Source organism: Periplaneta americana, chromosome 5 (genome assembly GCF_040183065.1).
Source record: "Periplaneta americana isolate PAMFEO1 chromosome 5, P.americana_PAMFEO1_priV1, whole genome shotgun sequence".
In the NCBI taxonomy this organism is placed as follows: domain Eukaryota; kingdom Metazoa; phylum Arthropoda; class Insecta; order Blattodea; family Blattidae; genus Periplaneta; species Periplaneta americana.
In genome coordinates this window covers 90,247,351-90,268,945 of record NC_091121.1, presented here as the reverse complement: position 1 = coordinate 90,268,945, position 21,595 = coordinate 90,247,351, and the positions used below count along the sequence as shown (strand labels likewise).

General features: G+C 35.9%; 1 protein-coding gene across 1 annotated transcript in view; it reads left to right on the top strand.

Annotated features, from left to right (window-relative positions):
- The window catches only part of LOC138699964 (uncharacterized), a 583,336-nt gene that overhangs the window by 426,574 nt on the left and 135,167 nt on the right, over positions 1-21,595 (top strand). The window lies entirely within an intron of this gene.

Genomic DNA, 21,595 nt, shown 5'->3' with positions numbered 1-21,595 from the left:
GTAGGTTATGCATCGGAGACTTTTTCTTATGCGAAGAGGTATTTGGGGAGACTAGTAGAGGACCACAACAAATTTGGTGTGAATTGCTTGTAGGCAGAGTGGTTATCTTACATCTAATGTGAACAGTGACAGAGGTTTTTCTGCGTGTACCAGGGCTGGGCAGCAAGAGCGGATTCTACTCTCTCCCGGGGAGCCACATGATTTCTCTTCATCCCCTTTCTTCCCCTCCGAACACCGCGCAGCGTTGATTCAGTGACGGATGAACATTAAGCGTCCCCGTTTAGAGTCTAGATCTGCTCCCGATGCCCAGCTCTGGCGTATACGAAAATACTATCACACAAATTTTCTTGTGGATAATGTAGAAACAATGATTAGTTTATGTTAATGATGCTAACATGTAATATAAGAAAAAAAATAAAAGTAACAAAAAGTTATATAAAACATAACATAAACATTTAATTGACAACTTATTTCATGAAATATCTACCGTATTGACAGTTCATTTCACGAAATACCCACCGAAATAATGGCAGGTTCAACATCGATATAGGCCTAACCCAATTTTTTTCAGCAAAAAAGAAAATACGGTCTCTAGACATAGGATTATAAGTGGGCATGAAAGGACGAGATAAAACATGACGAAAAATGAAAGATAAATCACAGTTTTTTCCATTCACTTTCGTCCATGACATTATTATTATTATTATTATTATTATTATTATTATTATTATTATTATTATTATTATTGTATCTCCAAAGGGGTGTAGCCCTATTTTACGTATGTATGCTAGGGCTATAGTTTTACACAAAAAATAAGCATAAAGACAAATGGAAAAGAAAAAATAAATTAGCTTACACAATGTAAACAAAACATAAACAATCCGTAATTTATATATTGCGATTGCAAAGCAAACATCAGGCATCAATTTGAGATATACAAAAATCAGTTACAACACACATGCGTAACACTTCTTAAAAGCCGTTCTCCGTAACACAACTCTCATACTATTACTGTGAAGTTTACACAGATAGTGATATTCATGCAGGAAGAACAATTGACTTACATTATAACATGGAGATACTCTTGTGATTTGTCCATTTTTCTAGGGATCTTTCACATACGTTTCTCAGAGTTCGCTTGAAATTCATGTTTAATTAATTACTATAAATTCAAACGATAACCGCAGAAGTACGATATTTTTACAAAGGAATCTGTGGTAGTCATTAGTAATAGTAATACATATGTTTTTGTAGCGATGTTACATTCGAACGCAGCCTAAAGTTGAAGTTCACAACTTTTGCCGTATTGATATGAACAGGGCCAGATGTTGTTGAGCCCAACTTCGTTAAGAACTACACCGCCAGACTGAGCTAGCTGCAGCCTTCATGTCACCGCGATAATTTAATTTTATATCCCTCTAACCCCTTTCCAACAACCCCCGCAGCTCTTTTCTAAAAAGGGAGGAAAGTTTTTTATTTGTACTTTCATAGTAATAAAAATGTTAGGGTAAAAACTCTTGTGATGAAACTGAAAATTCAGAGAGTAACGCACACCTGCAACGTGTTTCAGGAGGCTTTGAAAGTGACATCAGCTCTAAGCCTCCTGTCAGCTTCAATCCGCTAGAGACGTATAAAAAATCTCTTTTGTTTGCTTTAACGGCCGTCAGAGGGAAATACAAGACAAGAATTTCCCTTCCTTTCCCTTACTGTTTAACTGCGAGCTGTTTGGCTGCAGGAATGGCTGAAATGGTGACATATCCTTCTTCATAGAACATTTCCCGACATGGAAGTATCTACACTAAAATCCCTTCAAATGGCTTCTTGTATCTACCTACTGGAAAGCAAGTGAAGGATGGCAATAGATTTTCTATGTCATGCTTGAAATCCAAGTTCTAACATGGTGCACGTACCCACCCAAAACAGAAAGATTTATTGAAAGCAAGAGGCTAAGATAATAAAAACACTCTGTGCAGGAAAATAAGAAACCATGCTGAACTGTTGTCATATTTGTTAGTAGTACTTTGTATTCAAACTTTATCCACACGATCAAAATTTCTATGACTTCCTTGTTTCTAGCACATGTTGAGACCATAAGAATGGATCTTAACCGAGTGTGTTGGCTCAGGCGGTAGCGTTTGAGACTCGCGTTCGGGATATTTCGGGTTCAAACCCCGTGGCTGGTTTTCAATCACGAAGGCAAATGTCGGATTGGAAATTTACATGCCGTGATTCATCAACACTTCAATCACCAATATCATAAACATTAATCTAAATCTAAAATCAGTTACACGAACACAAGCAATCTTTAACACACAATAAAAACATGAAACTCAACAATAGTAACAACGGCGTACAACTGGTATACCCACAGATCCTAAACACACGATATGACCACAGATGTTAAAGCGTGTATAAATAAAACTTAACAAAATTAAATGGATCTCTATTAGGTGCTCTTTTTTCGTGTAAATAAAAAGTGGCAAGTGATTTTTAAAGGATCCCTGCAATAGCTTGAAACGTTTGTGCTCTGGGCAAGAAATTTTTTTAAATTATGGTTTATTTAACGACGCTCGCAACTGCAGAGATTGTATCAGCGTCGCCGGTGTGCCGGAATTTTTGTCCCGTAGGAGTTCTTTTACATGCCAATAAATGTACTGACATGAGCCTGTCGCATTTAAGCAAACTTAAATGCCATCGAACTCAGCCGGGATCGAATCTGCAACCTCGAGCATAGAAGGCCAGCGCTATACCAACTGCGCTACCGAGGGCGACTCTGGGCAAGATGTTATTCTGATATTTACATTGTAATTGTTTCTTACTTTATATGGATTGTGAATATGATGGAGAGTTAATAAATTTAATGCAATTTAGTAGTTTTCTGTTTTTAATAATCATTTTGTTTTATTCCTTTATTGAATATAAACCATTTATCTGTAGAAGTATTTACAATGAAATTACTGTGTTTATTTTGAATGACCCGTTGCTAAGAAAGTGACGTCAGAATAGTGTAATGTAGCTCTCGTTGCTAAATAACTGACGTCAGATTTTGATATTCGAATATAAACCTTTTACGTTAAAATCGGAATGGTCATATTTTGAGTAACTGTGGCACTAACAAAACACATCAACATTAAATCTACATATCAATGATGATAAAGAGATTATATCTACTTACTAGTATTGTATAACTAGCAGTACAGTCAAACGAAAAAAAAAAGTTATGTAAACGTATCATTAACGGACGAGTATCGATATTTATGGACAAGGTGTAATATACGAAGCCGCTGAATGTTTCACATATTTGCACATAAAATAATTTTTTGGTACTCAGTCTGTAAATTGGTTTCTAAAACTAGTATTAAACTAAAATTTAATCTTATTATCAATATTTATTGGGACGTCATGACCTTTTATTTATCAGTAGAGCTCGGATTTGTAGGTGCTAAAAGTCGAAAAATGTGTGACAAAAAAGAAAAAATATTTAATTATGTTTCAATTATTTTATGTGAATATAAACAATATGCAGTACTCACCAGTATAAATTATGCTGTCTCACCAACTGCTGAAGAATTACAATACACAATGAGATTCATCCTCAGGTTGTCCACCACAAATGACTGGCGAAAAGGTCTCGCAAGCACGGATTACCGACGGAAGGAATGCGAATCAAACACTGTGATAAGGAAGAATGGGCGAGAGGAAAGGTCACGAGATAACTTGAATGATATTCAAGAGTACAGTCGGAAGATAAATGACATCGATAGAATCAGTCTTGCGTTGTGATAGTTACATTACGACTTTAGTTTGTTCCATTGCATGTGAATGCTTGTCTTGTATCGCACGGTATTATTATTTCATTCGTAACATATGTTGCGCGTTTAATTAGCTTCGAATTTTTCTCTTGCTACGTTCTTTATTTCCACAGCGATGTCCTCATTTGTTCATCTTCATGGAAGAGACAGTACTTCCATCGGCTCGCACCCCTCCCCCCTCGGCGTGCCTACATACAACGTCAAAATAGACAGCAACGCTACCATTGTTTTCGGTAATCGTCTCTTGCGCGAGCTATACTAGGAAAAAGAGCGTCCTGGCTATTGAGAAACAACATGCACTCCATAGAGACATGTTTGCGATTGGAAACTGAATCAGAGGCAGCTGATGCTTATGAAATTATAATTACTTCCTGAATCAACGTTATGATAACTTACAAGGCATTGCTAAATGACACATAAATGTTTATGTGTGTTAGTTACAATACATTTTTTTAGTGTTGACAGCTCTTATCGCTTGTGGTGAGAGAGCAGACTGCAGCTCCACAGGTCCACAGATAGGCAGTTCCGAGAAACAGTTTCTATTTGTCACGTCTAAGCAATTGACACTGAACATTCGCATGATGATTAATCAGAAATGGGGCATTTGTCGAAAATAATTTCATGAAAACTTAATTTTTATGCTAATATTTGAAAATGTGTATTTATATAAAAATTTAAAATATGTGTTTTTTGTGAACTAAAATTTAAAATATATGCTCAAATGACCTTGCCCGAAACTTAAAACACAATTACGAGTTTCTATTACAGTGCAAATAAAATATTAATTATTTACGTAAGAATCCTAGCTCTATTTATTAGAATGTGCCTATTTCGGATATCAATTTTACAAAGGCGGCCATTTGAAAATGACTTGTTGTCGTGGTTACGACAAATTGAATCCGTAACGTGTTGTCATGAGAACTTTATAGGATTGATTTCTATAATATTCAATTTTACTGACTGTTATGTGTCTCTAAAGCAACAACTTAACGGACTAAGTACCAAAAGGCAATTACAATAGGCTAGTGATAACTTCTTTACTCTCTCTAATAAAAAAGAACGCAATTGTATTAGTCTTTTTGAGAATTTATGATCATGCTTTTTTCTTAGTTGGTTATTTAACGACGCTGTATCAACTACTCGGTTATTTAGTGTCGATGGAATTGGTAATATCGAGATGGTGTTTAGCGAGATGAGGCCGAGATTCGCTATAAATTACCTAAAATTTGCCTTACGGTTGTGGAAAACCTCGGAAAAACCCAACCAGGTAATCAGCCCAAGCGGGCGGGAATCAAACCCGCGCCCTAGCGCAACTCCGGATCGGAAGGCAAGCGCCTTGGCCAACTGAGCTACTCCGGTGGGTATCATCATGTTTCTCGGAGAAGTTATGAAATAGTAGTAGTAGTAGTAGTAGTAGTAATAATAATAATAATAATAATAATAATAATAATAATAATAATAATCATAATCATAATCAATATGTGTAAGGATTAGATCCTTGGTCCTCTTCTTTATTTTTCATTCAGAATTGGTTACGTCATCTCTTTTGTGGTATTCTAACATTTCTCCTGCAAGCTGGATTTTAGGTCAGCATTCTTTATTAAAATAGATCGATCTGTCATTAGACTTTCATGGCCATACCATATTCGTTGATAAATGTGTATTATGTCAGTTTTATTATTTTTCGTCAGTTTTTACTGTAGTCCCTCGGTTGGCTTATGAGCGAATAGTGTGTGGTCAGCCAGAGGATGTGAAGGTAGCATGTATACTGCTTCTGTGTTCTCTTTTGTGTTGTAACTAGTGTTGGTGTATGGGAATATTCCCTACAGGAATATTCGGGAGTATTCCCTACAGCAATATTCCCACGGGAAGAAATTTGTTTGGTAATATTCCCGAATGATTTTTAGAAATATTCCCAAACTGGAATTTTTTTTACTGTTAATTTTATTTACTTTGCCAAATGTTACAAGTTACAAGTCAAGATAACAAAACTTGGAATGTAGCGAGTATTGACAATAATCACATAATTATACCCTCATTCCAACATGATTAAAGAGTAGACTAAAATAAATAAAATAACTTCAGAAAACATATTAATTTTGTTAAATAAATTTCAATATTCATGATTATTAGTGACAGGACATTTTTTTTACTATCAACACCCCAAGGTTTATTAAAAATAATAATGGTTTTAATTTGAGAAGTACTATTAATAAATAATCTAACCATGCAATGTGGAGGGACAAATAGGCCTATATTTGAACTTTATTTTGTATGAATTTATATAAGGTATACTTTGTTTTAATTATTTAGAGTGTTTTTATTAATTTTATTAGAACACAAAGAACACGAAATTCTGCATGAACGCACATTTGAAATAAGCTCTATTTTGTAACTGATGTTTACTATTTCGTTATACTATAATACAGGGTGGTCCGTTTGGGTATGAATAAAATAAAAACACTTTACCACTGAACTTTATTTGTTGAAACTTTGTTCATACAACACTGAAAGATGAGAGATTCGTCAGAGCTCAACATGACCCCAATTGAGTACCCTGCACAACTCATAACGGTGATACAATTCAGCTCACGTCCGTTGTAATATAAGAGGGATGATTTGTTGAAAAGCTTGAGTAATTTTTACTCTCAGATCATCAATGTTCCTGGGTTCTGTGAATAGAAAATGTCTTTAACAAAACTCTACACGAAGAAGTCAGGAGGGGTTAGATCTGGGGAGTTTAGAGACCAATCCAAGAGATAGCTGCTTCTCCTACTGTGTTTCGCCTGCGACCTTCTGCATGTTCTTTTTTTTTAAACCAAGAACCTGTTTCTACAAATGTTCGACACCAGAACATTATGGAATCGTATTTAGGTATATTACGCACACCATACTCACGTCGAAATTCCCTTTGAACTGTTTTAACGCTCTCAAATTTGGCATATCAAAGAACACAGTGTGCCTGCTGTTGATTTGTAGTCCCATTTTAATCATCTACAATTTTAAATTGTTCTTTCAGATTATGCATTGTTGATTGTCATACATGGAAACCCCCATTTTTTTAATCATAATATAACCAGCAAGAAAATTGTCCTACTATCATAATAGCTTTCTAATAATAAATTAATATTATCCATACCCAAACAGATCAGACTGTATATTCAGTAATAAAAGAGCCACCATTTAAGCAAAGTTGTGAAAACTGAATTTTCTGCGATCGCTTTTACAGCCAATCGAACTCTTTAGTCCGAAGATTGTGTTCCAGGTTTTAAAATTTGTCTAATTGTCCTTGTTCTCATTAACCACTTACAAGTATTTACAAAGAAAGGACTTATAATATTAAAAAGAAAACTGCATTCTATCTCATGTCATATTATACGAAGTTCCCTTTATTTTAAATTCCATATAATAATAAATAAATAAATATATTTGTAAGTAATTGATTAACTAGCGGACTTATTCGTGTTAATTATATGAGTCTGTGCGGCTTACAGCTGTTTCGGTGCTTCATCACACCATCCTCAGAGCCTACTAGATATCGGCGTCATCTCGTACTTCTCTGCCTGTTGTGTGGGTGTGTTTGTTCGTTGAAAAGTGTTGAAAAGTGGATCAAATAGTGTGTGTGTACTGAAATTGATCTGTGTGTTGAGAATTTGATCGGGGTGTGTTTTAGTGTGTTTGTGTATTTCGTATTGTTCTACTGTGTTGAGTTTTTGGTTCTTGGGTTGTATGTGTAGGATTTCCATGTCCGCATTTATGTTATTGTATGTATGGTTAGCATTGGTTATGTAATCGGCGTATGTAGATGCATTGTGTCCTCTGGTTATTGCTTTAATGTGTTCTTTGTAGCGTGTTTGAAATGATCTGCCTGTCTGTCCAATGTAGACTTTGTCGCAGCTATTTACATGTGAGTTTGTATACACCTGTGTGTTCGTATTTGTTTGTGTTTTTTGTGTGTTGAGACGCTGACCTGTATTTGTGTACTAGTTGACTTGTAGAGTTGTCTTGATAATCCATTTTGAATCTTGCGTACACTACTTTTAACACTTGAATATAAGTAATTGATTAATACATAATTAACACGAGTAAGACCGCTAGTTAATCAATTATTTATATTCAAGTGTTAAAAGTAGTGTACGCAAGATTCAAAATGGGTAAAAATGTTTATTATAATTATTATAATAATAATTATTATAATTATTATTATTATTATTATTATTATTATTATTATTATTAGTATCGTTTCTACTAAGTAGGTCTACCTATTGCCTCTCAAACTAAAGATTAAGAGTTCTCAAGTAACACTACACTATACGTAACACTTCCTATGTTCGAAGTTTGCTCTCCTTCCTTGTGTCAATGCTGATAATATGGCATGATTCTCTGCTTCTCTTCTGTTTCACTGGAATATTCTCAGAAAATCTTCATTTAAGAGGAACTTTTGATATTTCCGGGAAGTGTTATCTTTTGCCTTTTCAACCGACTTTAAGAGAGAGAGAGAGAGAGAGAGAGAGAGAGAGAGAGACGAAACATTCCTGTATGCCTTGATAGTATAATGCTTCTTATTTTATAGAAAACGAGCCGTGTTTTGGACTAAAGAATTCTCAGAATTTAGTTTTGAAATATCCCCGAAAGCGTATTGAAAGTTGAAGAGGCTTTCCATCTGCTTTCTGTGGGATAAAAAAGGGCAGAGCTGCATAAAGCTCTTTCACAACATGTAAATTGAAATAAAGGAGATTTTATTGCTAGCTTTCAGGCATATCCATTAGCAATTCATTAGTAGAGATCGTTCCGTGAATAGGAAATTGAATCACTTTTAACATTTTAAGAGACTGTTGCAAGACGGGCAGCTCTATATTTTATAAATGTAGAGAATACTACAATATATTTATTTTCATGGAAATTTAACATGATAATTTCCTCGCTTTATTCACAGCATATTTATTACATCCAACCTAACGGTTTTAAGCAAAGTGACCTTATCGTTTTGCTGGTTGTACTATATTAGATTTGCGCTGGACAAAGTATCCTTTTAGTGGTTTTCATTAGTGTCGTGCATTTCATGCTCTATGTTCGGTTCAAGTTTGTCGAGCATGGCAAGTACCGAAGTGTGCTTTGAAGAAGCGGACCTGTCTCGCTCGCTCGGTCTTGCGCCTTGTAGGCCTAGGGTTTGTGCCCTTTAAGCTCGCTGGCCTCTCCTACACTCCTCTCCCAACCCTTCATGCTTTTAGCTGAGTAAGGATTTTAGAACAAATCTTGTGAAGTTTTATTTAGATGTAAGGATAGGTAATTTTATTACAAAAATATGTTTAAAATTCGATAGAAATATACGTACATGTAGGTACATCACATTATGTTTTTAAAAATACATGACAGTTGTTACCATACCAATTACCGAAAGAAATTAGTTATAATTACATTCTTCACATAATATTCAAATAAATCGCAGTTGCTTGGTAACAATATTTGTGTGACTATACGGATGATGGAAGTATTACAGGTACTATGTTCGATTCAAGTTAATCGAGTATGATGAAGTTCAACATTCGTCGATGTTCGCTCTGCAGAAGAAGGCCTGTCGTGTTTGTTCCACTATGTTATAAAAATATTGGCTGTCCTCCACTCCCACTCCTTCATGTTTTAGCATAGACCTTGCGATTAGTTTTTCGTATAAAATAAGACGAAGTTTGTAATGTCTGCTTTGCCTCTCTCATGTTCGCACATTGCAGACACTATTTTAAACCGCTTAAGAGTTTGAAAACATATCTTGCGATTAATTTGATATAAGACGAAGTTTGCAATGTTTTCGTTGCCTCTCTCATGTTTCAACTTTGCACGTACTAGTCGGTACTTTGAACATATGCGTTTTCTAAATATATTTTGTTTGATTTATTTATACGTATATTTATGTGAATGTTTAGTCATATTAATAACAAGAAAAATTACCTGTACTCATTACTATGCGTAACTTCGCAAGATATGTGTCTGACATCCTTATGCAGCTAAAGTGTAAAGGCGCAGGGAGAGGAGGATCTAAGGAGAAAGGCACCAAACATGTATAAGGAAGGGGAAAGATTGAACAAACGCAAAGGGAGCTTCAGTTCTACAAAGACTCAGCAAACATGAACCGAACATAAGGCCTTTTACAGGTTTTCAATGGACTCGGTTATTTTAGTTTACATGCTTCACTTTCACGTACTGTTGGAATGTCTATTGAGTAGGGCGAAGTTTGTAGTATCTTGATATTCCCTCTCATGTTCGAACATTGCACGACACTAGTTTTCATCTCAGAGTTTAGCTTTCTCCTGCGATTCTAATTCCACTTTTTTTACATTGTGTTGTAGTCATCTCTCCTCTTAATCTTCTATTGGTCTTTGTGACTGAACTGGGACGTTACTAAGGACTATTAGCCTACAGATACACCACCACCACCACCACCACCACCACCAAATAAATAACAGACGGATCAAATAATAGTTATTATTATTTAGTTATTGGACATGCTACTAGAACGTATTGCCTTATAATTCGTACCATAGCTTAAATTCCTTGTTTTGTGTAATATATGAACGTAATAATTTAAAGAACAAAATAATGGACAGAAACTATTGATTAGGCTTAGAATATAAGAAATTTACTCAACTTCAAAGAGTGTTTCATAGATTAATACAATAGCAGAGAGGTATAATTCTGTTATCTCTCTAACTACATCATGAGTTGGACTGCTGTTCAAGAATCTATTTGAGCATTTATAATTATAATAAAAATCGAATTTTAAAACGTTTGATAAGTTAAAGAATATAAACAATTACCGTTTGACACTCATCGATTTTCTTAGTCCATATTGATATATTAGTCACTTTGAGATGAGGATGCCAGTTACTCCTTAAATTGACAAAGTATCCTATAGGATACAAGAGGCTATATGCTATAATTTTAGAGAGAAGGATTTGATTAAATCATCAGCTCTCCAGTGAGGGTGACCCCGAGGATCCAGAATAAAGAACAGTTATGTTTTTAAAGTCGATTAATTAAAAAAAAATACTAAATTTTAGATTTGGGATGCGTTTGATGCCAAAATGTCATATTGATAAATTATCTTTCTTGAAAAATATACATGATATTGAATGATATGTAATGAGTGCCTAAGAATTTGTAATAAGACGTTTTGTATTTGAAAGACTTGGAGTTCTTAATTTCACTAATAGTTGGTAGGTAGACTGTGGAAGGGAACCTCTCGCTCCAAATAACATACCTTTGACGACCTACTGATTAACAGGTAGGCCTATGTTATATTTAGAAGAGAGGAAAGGTAAGCATGGTTCATGTATTTCTTGTTCTTCCTTGTTGACCTCGTCCGCTTGTGAGAGGTTTCTCTCAAAGCGGATGGTTGGATCTTATACCATGGCCTTATCCTTAACCCTGTCGATGGCTATGATGTCCATGCGCCTGCTGGAATCTGCGGCCGAAATGCAATGAACCTCTTCATGAACAATAGAAAAGAAATTGGTAGGAAAATTAAAATTAAAATTTCACAATACTAGAGAGAGAGAGAGAAATAAATCGTCCGGCTTTAATTAAGGATGATCACTAGGATCCGGAAATTAATAGCAAATAAATATATTTAATTATATATTAATATTGTTATGAAAATAAAATATAATAATTAAGCACCATTGATTATATCAATTATAAAATAAAATCGTATAAGATGACTTTATAATTATACTTATAAATAAAAGATTATTTAAAAATAGCATATCCTTAATTAAGACCTTCTGAGTGGTATAAATGGAATTGTATATTCTGAAGGGAATCTTTAAGAATTTGCGAGATGATTTTTTGAATTTCAATAGATGATATTAATAATTGTTTAAAAAAAATTATAGCCTATGTAAATTTTGGTAAAGAACTCCGAGCACCAAAACATAAACCTGTCGCTGACCAATTGAAGACAGGGATGTTATACTTGGCACTAAGGTAGGGAATAGAAGGTTCATAAATGGCCCTCTTTTTATGATCAACCTGATGAGATTGATTTAGATCTCTCTCCATGCAACATATAAATTATGGACATTGCGATAGTTGTTTTCTTTACGGTCCGACAAGGTTTAATAAACTAGTGTGAGAAATGCAGTTTCTCCAATTTAAGGGTTAAATACCATATCTAGTGGGATTTAATAATATGATTTATTGCCGCTACCACACATAGTAAAGAAAAAAATAAGCAAAACAGGACAAAAGAGACATTGGAGAGAATTTTTCATGGGGTACTCCCGCTTCCCACTATCATTCCACCAACACACTCCTCATCTTCCTTATTCCATTGACAATAGTAAAAAAAAAAATAGGGTAGGTTTCCGATACTAATATACGAAGGGTTTAGGGTTTCGGCACTCTTTCTTAAGTTATGGCTGAGGTTTCGCCCAAAGTGAAAAACGCAAACGTAAGTGTAATACTGTGAAGTAGGCCCCTACAATTAGATGAATTAATCAAAGTAATTTTCTCCTCAAGAACTGATCAGTCATATGTTGCAAGTGTAATGGATCTTTCTGAATTCCATGACTTTGGACCTGTTTTTCCGCAAACTCATGCCACAATTGAACTTCAAATCTCGAAAGCTCAGTGAATCAAATTAACGGGGAACAAACCAGGAGTAGTGACAACTCCAATAAACTTAAATGATTTTGAACAGTGAACCAAATGTAATGTTTTTAAGAAAAGGTGAATTTGAACAATATCGCTTCCTTTCTGCATCTTCTTACTTGCATCAGCAGAGTTTCAGTTTCAGAGGGACTTGCAGGATGTGATGAAAATAAACCCTTTTATGAAAACCTACAGCGATAATATTATTTCAAACGTAACACATTTGGCAGAATAATAGAGCACATATGAAAGATTTATTTCAAATAATTTAATACTTTCCTTATTTTAAAAGAAGTTTAATCTTGATTAAATAAGTATAGGTTATCAATTTTTGTTCGTAAGAGTTGAAAAAATTATCTGTTTCCATATTCCTATTCATTGACGTTGTTTCACTCATTATACTTAGTACAACAGTTTACATAGCCCATTGTAGCACGAAGTCATATTCCATGCTGTTTGATATTTAATAATATTTTTCGTGGACTGAATGAGTACGAATTAAAAAAATAACACGATAAATATGTAAAATTTTGAAAAGTATTGCGTGACTAAAAATGTGTTTTCTAGAAAAAAGCACTCGTTTTTGTCAAAGTGCTATATTTGTCACTTGACCTATTATATTATTTAAACTCTTCATTGGCTATCTGGAAATTGTTGTTCAATGAGCAAGGAAAAGCATTTAAGTTTCTAGTACGCCTAAATGCAGGAGAGATTAAAAGATGATCATTAGGCAGAGGTTTATAGCTAGAGCGTCTCATTTCCATTTCAGAGGTCCGAGAGTAGGGGAGAGTTGGGTAGTATCGGACATCGGGTAATATCAGACAGTGATGTTTCTTTCATCTACCACCAGATGGTAGTATCTAAGTGACATGGTTACGTTTCTGTATGCGACATCTGAACACTCTACTACCATCTGGTGGTAGATGAAAGAAACATCACTGTACTACCATCTGGTGGTAGATGAAAGAAACATCACTGTCCGATATTATCCGATGTCCGATACTACCAAACTCTCCCCTAAGTCACGGTGAGTGTAAGTGAAAATTTAGTCTGTAATTAACTGTGTGGGAATACGTTTTCTCAACAGTAATCTCACTAGAGGTTTTGATTTATCTAGAGAAAATCAAAACTCGAGTGGGATTTAATTGATTATTATACGATTACAAGAAAGTATACTTACTTACTTACTGGCTTTTAAGGAACCCGTCCTCACATAAGCCCGCCATTGATCTCTATCCTGAGCAAGATTAATCCAGTATCTACCATTATATCCCACCTTCCTCAAATCCATTTTAATATTATCTTTCCATCTACGTCTCGGCCTCCCCAAAGGTCTTTTTCCCGCCGGCCTCCCAACTAGCACTCTATATGCATTTCTGGATTCGCCCATACGTGCTACATGCCCTGCCCATCTCAAACGTCTGGATTTAATGTTCCTAATTATGTCAGGTGAAGAATACAATGCGTGCAGCTCTGCGTTGTGTAGCTTTTTTCCATTCACCTGTAACTTCATCTCTCTAAGCCCCAAATATTTTCCTAAGAACCTTATGCTCAAACACCCTTAATCTCTGTTCCTCTCTCAAAGTGAGAGTCCAAATTTCACAACCATACAGAACAACCGGTAATATAACTGTTTTATAAATTCTAACTTTCAGATTTTTTGACAGCAGACTAGATGACAAAAGCTTCTCAATCGAATAATAACAGGCACTTCCCATATTTATTCTGCGTTTAATTTCCTCCCGAGTATCATTTATATTTGTTACTGTTGCTCCAAGATATTTGAATTTTTCCACCTCTTCGAAGGATAAATCCCCAATTTTTATATTTCCATTTCGTACAATATTCTGGTCACGAGACATAATCATATACTTAGTCTTTTCGGGATTTACTTCCAACCCTATCGCTTTACTTGCTTCAAGTAGAATTTCAGACAAGAAAGTATATAAAAATTAAAAGAAATAAATTACTCTAATACAATAAAATATCAACTGACTTACTGAAATTCTACCAAAACGTTTGAACGGAGCCGCCATTTTCAGTTCACTGTCTATGCTGGAAACAAATGACGATCGCAAAGCATGTTTTTATAGTACCGTAAAGAATTTGCAGTTTGAAATGTTGGGAAACAAAGAAACAAATGGTAGGGAGGTGATAAAAACAGAAGAAAGTATATAAAGACTAGAAGAAATAAAGAACTCTAATACAATAAAATAGATATTAGGTGACTTACTAAAATTATATTTCACTAATGTTACCTTCACCAAAACGTTTGAACACAATCGTCATTTTATGTCGACCATCTATGCGGGAAACAAATGACGATCGCAAAGCATTTTTTATCGTACCGTAAAGAATTTGCAGTTTGAAATGTTGGCAAACAAAGAAACAAATGCTAGGGTAGTGATAAAGAGAAACAAATGCTAGGGAAGCGGTAGAATTAAACAAATGTTACGGAAGCGATAAAATGATAGCGATAAGCAGCCATGATTGGTTGAAAGACGTCCTTTCGTACCGTTTTATTGGTCAAAAGTAGTATGACGTAGTAAAAGTGTGATAGTCAAGGTAATTCCTTTGCTCTGCAACAATAAAACTATTTTCGTAGGTATGAAGATGAATAAAATTAAATACTTTGTCACTGTGATATGGACACTGTTCTGATGATCGATTTCACTCTCGACAAGTTCCCAAATTCCAGAGATACTTATGAACCTGGGGATGCCATTCACATTGAGACACACATGTAGGCAAGGAGTAAGAGCAGCTGAAGAAAATAATAATTACTAATTAAATATTTATATACTTAAATACATTTTTATCAACTTAACATTTAAGAAAATATAGTCTATAAAGCTTACATAACCCTGCTACATAGGAAAGAAAGATAATGTATAGGTACTGTTAAAATAAATTTCTTACTGTCCTATTTAACTTTCTTGTTTCTGTTTCCCTGTGGTTATGAATATTCCGTCGCGCTCTTCTCCTCTCCCGTGGGATGACAGTCACAGATCCGGAAAATCCTCATCGTACAATGCCACTGCCTGTATTAACAACTTTTGTGGATTATAAAATTTCCGGCCATGAGCACACATAATGGAGGCCTTAGCAATCAATTTGAAATATAAGAATCTTTCTTTCTTATCGGGTATATAGGTTCAATTATTCTTATTTCAGAAAAAAAAAGTTCTTAGAGACTTTGTCAGCAGATGCTTAATTGGTTGCGATGTTCTTCTTTTCTTTGCTAAATCACGCTCGAATGAGCGCATTTCATTTTCTATCTCTTTTAACCTCTCTCTCACTCTATCTGTGTTTTCCCTCCCTTACTCCATGAGGAAATTCCAGAGATGCTAGTTTTATAAGTAAAAAAGTTCAAACAAAGATGAAAACTAAGCTCTCTGCAAATTACTGAATGAAATGACGTGGATACTCCAAGAGGTTCGGTTTGTTGATTGATTGCATCTTAAGTTCCCAGACTTCTGTTTTTTTATAACGAAGCAATCAGAGTAGGTCACGGGCGAGTGATCTCAATTCTACGTGTATGGAAACTGTATTAAATCTCCTATTAAGGAAAATACCAACCCGCAAATATCATCTGAAAATGAGGAGGATACGAAAAAAGAGAGAAATATTTAAGAATATTAATTTCATCCCTTGAAACTATTCTTATGGCAGAAGATTATATAGAGACACGATTATCGGAGATTTACTTACTAATTCAGCTATATGCATTAACATATAAATTATTCGCATAGGCCTAGCTATCGTTCAAAGCAAAATCGCATTAAACTTCATCGCTGTTTTCTTTTGCTCTTTTGATAGTTACGTAGTAATGGGTTTAACTTCAGGAATACCAGAAATTGTTTCGTCCTTTGGGACTTACTTAATCCAACAAACTTCTATTCTTCGTGATTATAATGCAATTTCTTTCTGAGAACTAGACAGAGATTACAGACAATATAAATAGGTAGACCTGCTTTCAATCTCTCTCACGTTTGTGAGGTCTAGAAAGTTTAAATCGAAGTTAAAAAATAAAGGTACGTTACGTGTGTCGGATAATGTGAGGTATTAGTGGGGAGTAGAACTCTAAATTTTTTCACAATACTCTTCGCATTATTGAAGAAATCTGTTGATTGGTACTAAAGATGAACAACGATCGAGAAAGCAAGACTAACAGCGCCCGCAAAGCCGAAAACCCGCACGACAGTGTTGTATACGTCGCGTCGCGTCGTTGACGTAAAGACTGCTTGTCAGTGTTTCGAGACGTCGAGATTGTTCACTCCCGAAGTCCCGAACGTTCAGGCAGCCTTGAATCGCCAAAGTTGTTTATACCTGACTGAACTTTTATCTAATTTGGCAACTGTAATATATGTATAAACAATCAAGTAGCCTATTTGAAACATCATCTCTACCTTTCAGTGTATAATAATCCGTTCCCCATTCTTCATTTAATTATAAGGCCGTTATTAAAAGGCTAGAAATTTTCTTTTCATATGTTTGAGATCAAGTGTAGGCACAACAGTCTCAAGTAAAAAGATATTAACGTTATGTTTTATTTAACTATAGCAATTTTATTTTCCACCTTTGCTTATCTTAATGTAAGATAAGCAAAGGTGGAAAATAAAATTGCTATAGTTAAATAATATAAGCTTATCAGTATCACCAAAAAATGAAACTGATAGTTATGTTTTATGTTTCTTAGCAATGTGAATTATTTATTTGAGAATTGTTTTTTTTTTCTATTTATATAACCATAGGTAATATCGTATAATAGAACAAGAACATTTTGATAACTAAGATACTGTTCTGTTTTGTCTTTTTGTCTCATTTAAACATTTATAATGTTATTTATTTCAATGATGTATGTTATTCAAAGTTACGAAATCTTCACGTCGACCAAATGCTATTTCGAGAATGACGAGCGAGACTCGAAGCGCGGGAGAATGACGAGACGAGACTCGAAAGACAAATGCAACGAACACAGTGAGCGAGAGCGGCAGTTAGTTTTGTTCATCTCTAATTGATACATATTATTGGACGGCGCCGGGTTCGATTCCCGGCGAGGTCCTGGTTGAACTTGTTGTGGAAAAACCAGACGTCGCAGAGGGTTTTTCTCGGGGTACTCTGGTTTCCCTCTACTAGCCACCAACACTTTCCATCTTTACCTAATTTTATCTATTAACTGAGATTGTTAAAAATAGGCTGGCCTCAAATCTTGGGGGTCCAGGACTTGGGGATTATTGGGCTAAGCCTTCTGCTCTGAGAATGGGATTCACGAATGCTACTCGAGCCACCTGTTGGAATTGGACAATAATCGCATAAGCCTACTTATAGGGCGCACAATGAGCCAAAGCAAGATTAAGTGCAAAGAGTCATTCCGGATTCAGCCGTCGAAAAGACAAGCCAAACCAACCACTGAAATGTAGCTGGCTATGGAGGACATGGACCTAGTTATGTAAAATACCCAATATTGTTTATCTTGACAATTGGGGCGTTCATGTCTATAAAACTACATTAGACCAGGGATGTGAAACAGTGCTACAATTGTGGCACACGTCACAAGCCGAAACACGTGACTCATCCCTTCCTTTTACCCCAAACATCATTGGACATTAGGGGGAGAGGAGATATGTATTCAATGTGCTTGCGGAAAGTCACAGATACGTAATTCAAGGCCGAGGGTTGTGGACGGAGAACAAAGTCTTTCCCCATACTTCCGCCTCTCTCTTCCCCAGTTCTACATCCTTGACATAGACCATATCCACTGAGGAAGCCATCGGCGTAGCTCTGTCGGCTAAGGCGCTTGCCTGCCAATCCGGATTTGCGTTCGGGCGTGGGTTCGATTCCCGCTTGGGTTGGTTGGGCTTGGTTGGGTTTTTTCCGAAGTTTTCCCCGACCGTAAGGCAAATGTAAGGTAATCTATGGCGAATCCTCGGCCTCATCTCGCCAAATACAATGTCTCTATCACCAATCCCATCGACGCTAAATAACCTCGTAGTTGATACAGCGTCGTTAAATAATCAAGTAAAAAAATCCACTGAGTATATGTAAAGTGCTAGAGAATATTCGAGTTTGTTCATTCTTCTTTGGTTTGTAATCGCACGATGTAGTGAATTCTTAGTGCAAAATGGCTAATATCAAAATAAAACACTGCTTATAAAATAAGAGAACTAAATAATCTTAGTAGAGACTGGTCAGAGAGATTGTTCGAAATGAAGCCCCTTTCCTACGTTAATAATGTTCGCATATTTTTGAGATGCAAGAATTAAATCAATGAATAAAATATATAATTTCATAGAGAACAGAAGCCGCGACATTTCAGATAAATGTTAATATTTTAGGTATTTTATCAGTAAGTTTAGATAGGTTTTTATATCAGTATATCCGATAGGATACGTTTCGAAAACTGCGGTTGAGGGAATGTTGATATACATGACGTAATCAAATGTAACGAAAAAAAAAAAAAAGGAATGTTTTACCTTTCTTTCGTCTGTAACTTTCTTTATATCTTCTTTTTTTCTTTTTTCTCCCACCATTTCTCTCTTTTCCTATTACATTCTCTTCTGTTGTTTCCTCTTTTTAACACCGCTCGCTACATTATGTGTTCCTTGTAAGTTAAATAAAGAAAATGTTTCACAAAATCTTGTAGCTCACACAGCATTTTCATATTGCAAACGAGTAGCTTAGTTTGTAGGATGTGTTCTAGCATCTAAACGGTATGACGTCAGACATGCATTCCTCAAGAAAATGTATTTCTTTCTCACCCCTTTACCACTTCTCAAAGTTTGTAATTTAGTCATGTGAACGCATAATCCTGTTGCAAGCTATTATATTTCGATTGACTAATACCGGATACCTCTCTCTCAAAATTTCATGAACTCGTTCTAGCTATTAAGATTAACAATCCGTACCGACAGAATGTCCGCTTAGAATAAACTTCCAGTGAATCACACTTTCAAAATTCCACCAAACACACAACATTACTTTGGGGTCAAACCGATTTTGTTTAACGTCTTTAGCAGTCTGAAGAGGATCGAACCACTGTTTAGAGATGTCAGGATTTACGGAAATATACCCATTTTTCGCCACATGTGACAACTCTCCTCATAAATCTGTCATCCAAGAGATCAGATTAGAGGTAAGATTACGAGAGATATTTTATCTGCGTCGATCCTGTTGAGGTGTCAATGAATGAGGTACGGATTTACAACTTCTCTAAGCGTATGTATTATATCTTTTGAAGCACAAAGTTATTCTAGCAATCTCGAGTACTTAAAGTATTTTGGGTCCCTTCCAAAACTCTGAATATATTCTCAATATTCCATGCCTTAGGTCTTAAGAACGTTGTAAATCTCTAATTTATCCTTATTCATTATTGAAACACTGGAACGATCGTTGTGCTACACGCTCACTAACAACACATTCACCCTCACCCTCGACATATTCTTCGAGACGCGGCAGCAGCTTTGTGCTATTATTTCGAGTAATCTTTTAGAAAGACTTTGTGTTTTCTGTATTAACAATTGACTACTATCACATGCTCACAATTCGCAATAGTATAATGAATGTTAAACGGTGCGTTTAAAAAAAAAAGGTTTCTCATGATAAATATTGTTCCTTATTACTACCTTCATCATTACTACACTGGTCAAAAAAAGTTAAGCATATTTCCAGTTTACCCTATAATACCTGATATTTATGTTTCTTTTGGTTTTATGTGGCACGTATTATGTTTACTAATTCAAATTCTTTCATTTGTTTTATTCTGCATCACTAGGTAAAGTCCAAATCACGGCTAGTAAACAAAGCCTGTAATTCGAGCAAAGTTCAGTCAGTGTCATTTTGCTTCATAGTGCTTCATAGTGCAGTACAATGGCTCGGAACACCCTTACAATGGCAGACCGCATCAAAATCATCACTTTGATGGAACAAAACATGAGACAAGTTGATGTTGCTAACATCCTTCATGTGAATCAGAGTATTGTCTCCAGACTGTGGAGAAAGTTCCAGGAAACCCAGTCAATAGCAGATCGACCTCGCGAAGGCCGTCCACGCAAAACAACACCAGGTCAGGACCGGTATGTAAGGTTATCTGCACGTAGGAACCCTATAGCCTCAGCTACAACTCTGCGCCATGACCTGCGCGAAGCCACTGGTGTTGTTTTAAGTAGCCAAACTGTGCGCAATAGACCTCATGACATAGGGTTGTATGCTCAAAGACCACTCAAGACTCCAGCACTCCGTCCACATCACAGGGGTGCTCGTGCATGATGGGCTAGAGCACATGAGAATTGGACTCGAGACCAATGGACCAGAAATTTATTCTCAGACGAAGTGAGAATGGGCCTACACCCTGACAATAACTCTATTCGCGTATGGAGACGAACAGGGGAACGAAATCATCCCTCAATGACCGTGGAACGTCACCAACAGTTTGGTGGTTCAATCTTGTTTTGGGCAGGTGTCATGTTTGGCCGCCGCACACCACTGGTTTCAATAGAGGAAAACATGACTGCTGCCGTGTATGAGAAGGGTTCACTCTACAGGACGATAATGCTCGGCCTCATCGTGCTCACAGTGTGCAGCGGTATCTGGTAGAGCATGGGATCCGAAGAATGGATTGGCCAGCATGCTCACTGGATATGAACTGCATAGAGCATGCATGGAGCTTTCTCAGGAGAGCCATTTCCAATCGTCCACATCACCCATTAACGATTCAAGAACTCAGGAATGCTGCCTTGGAAGAATGGGTCAATTTGCCTCAGGAGAGCTTAGATGCGTTGGTACTGAGTATGCCCCGTCACATACAAGAGTGCCTCAGGGTTCGTGGAGGACCAACACGTTATTAAACAGGGCACTGAAAGCACTATTTCCTTTTCTTTGATGATGTACGAATTTCAACTTCCCTTATCTTTTCCGTTGTTTCCAAACAATGCAACTTTTTCATTTCATATTGAGTCCATTGTTAACAAATAGTGTATTTCTACTTTTAAGTTTATTCTGTGGAACCAAGAAACCCAATTATAATTTATCTATTTTATTTTAATTAATAAAAACCGTTATATGCTTAATTATGCTTAACTTTTTTTGACCAGTGTAGTAGTTTGTAGTATAGTTATAAGTAGGGCCGTGAGATCGGT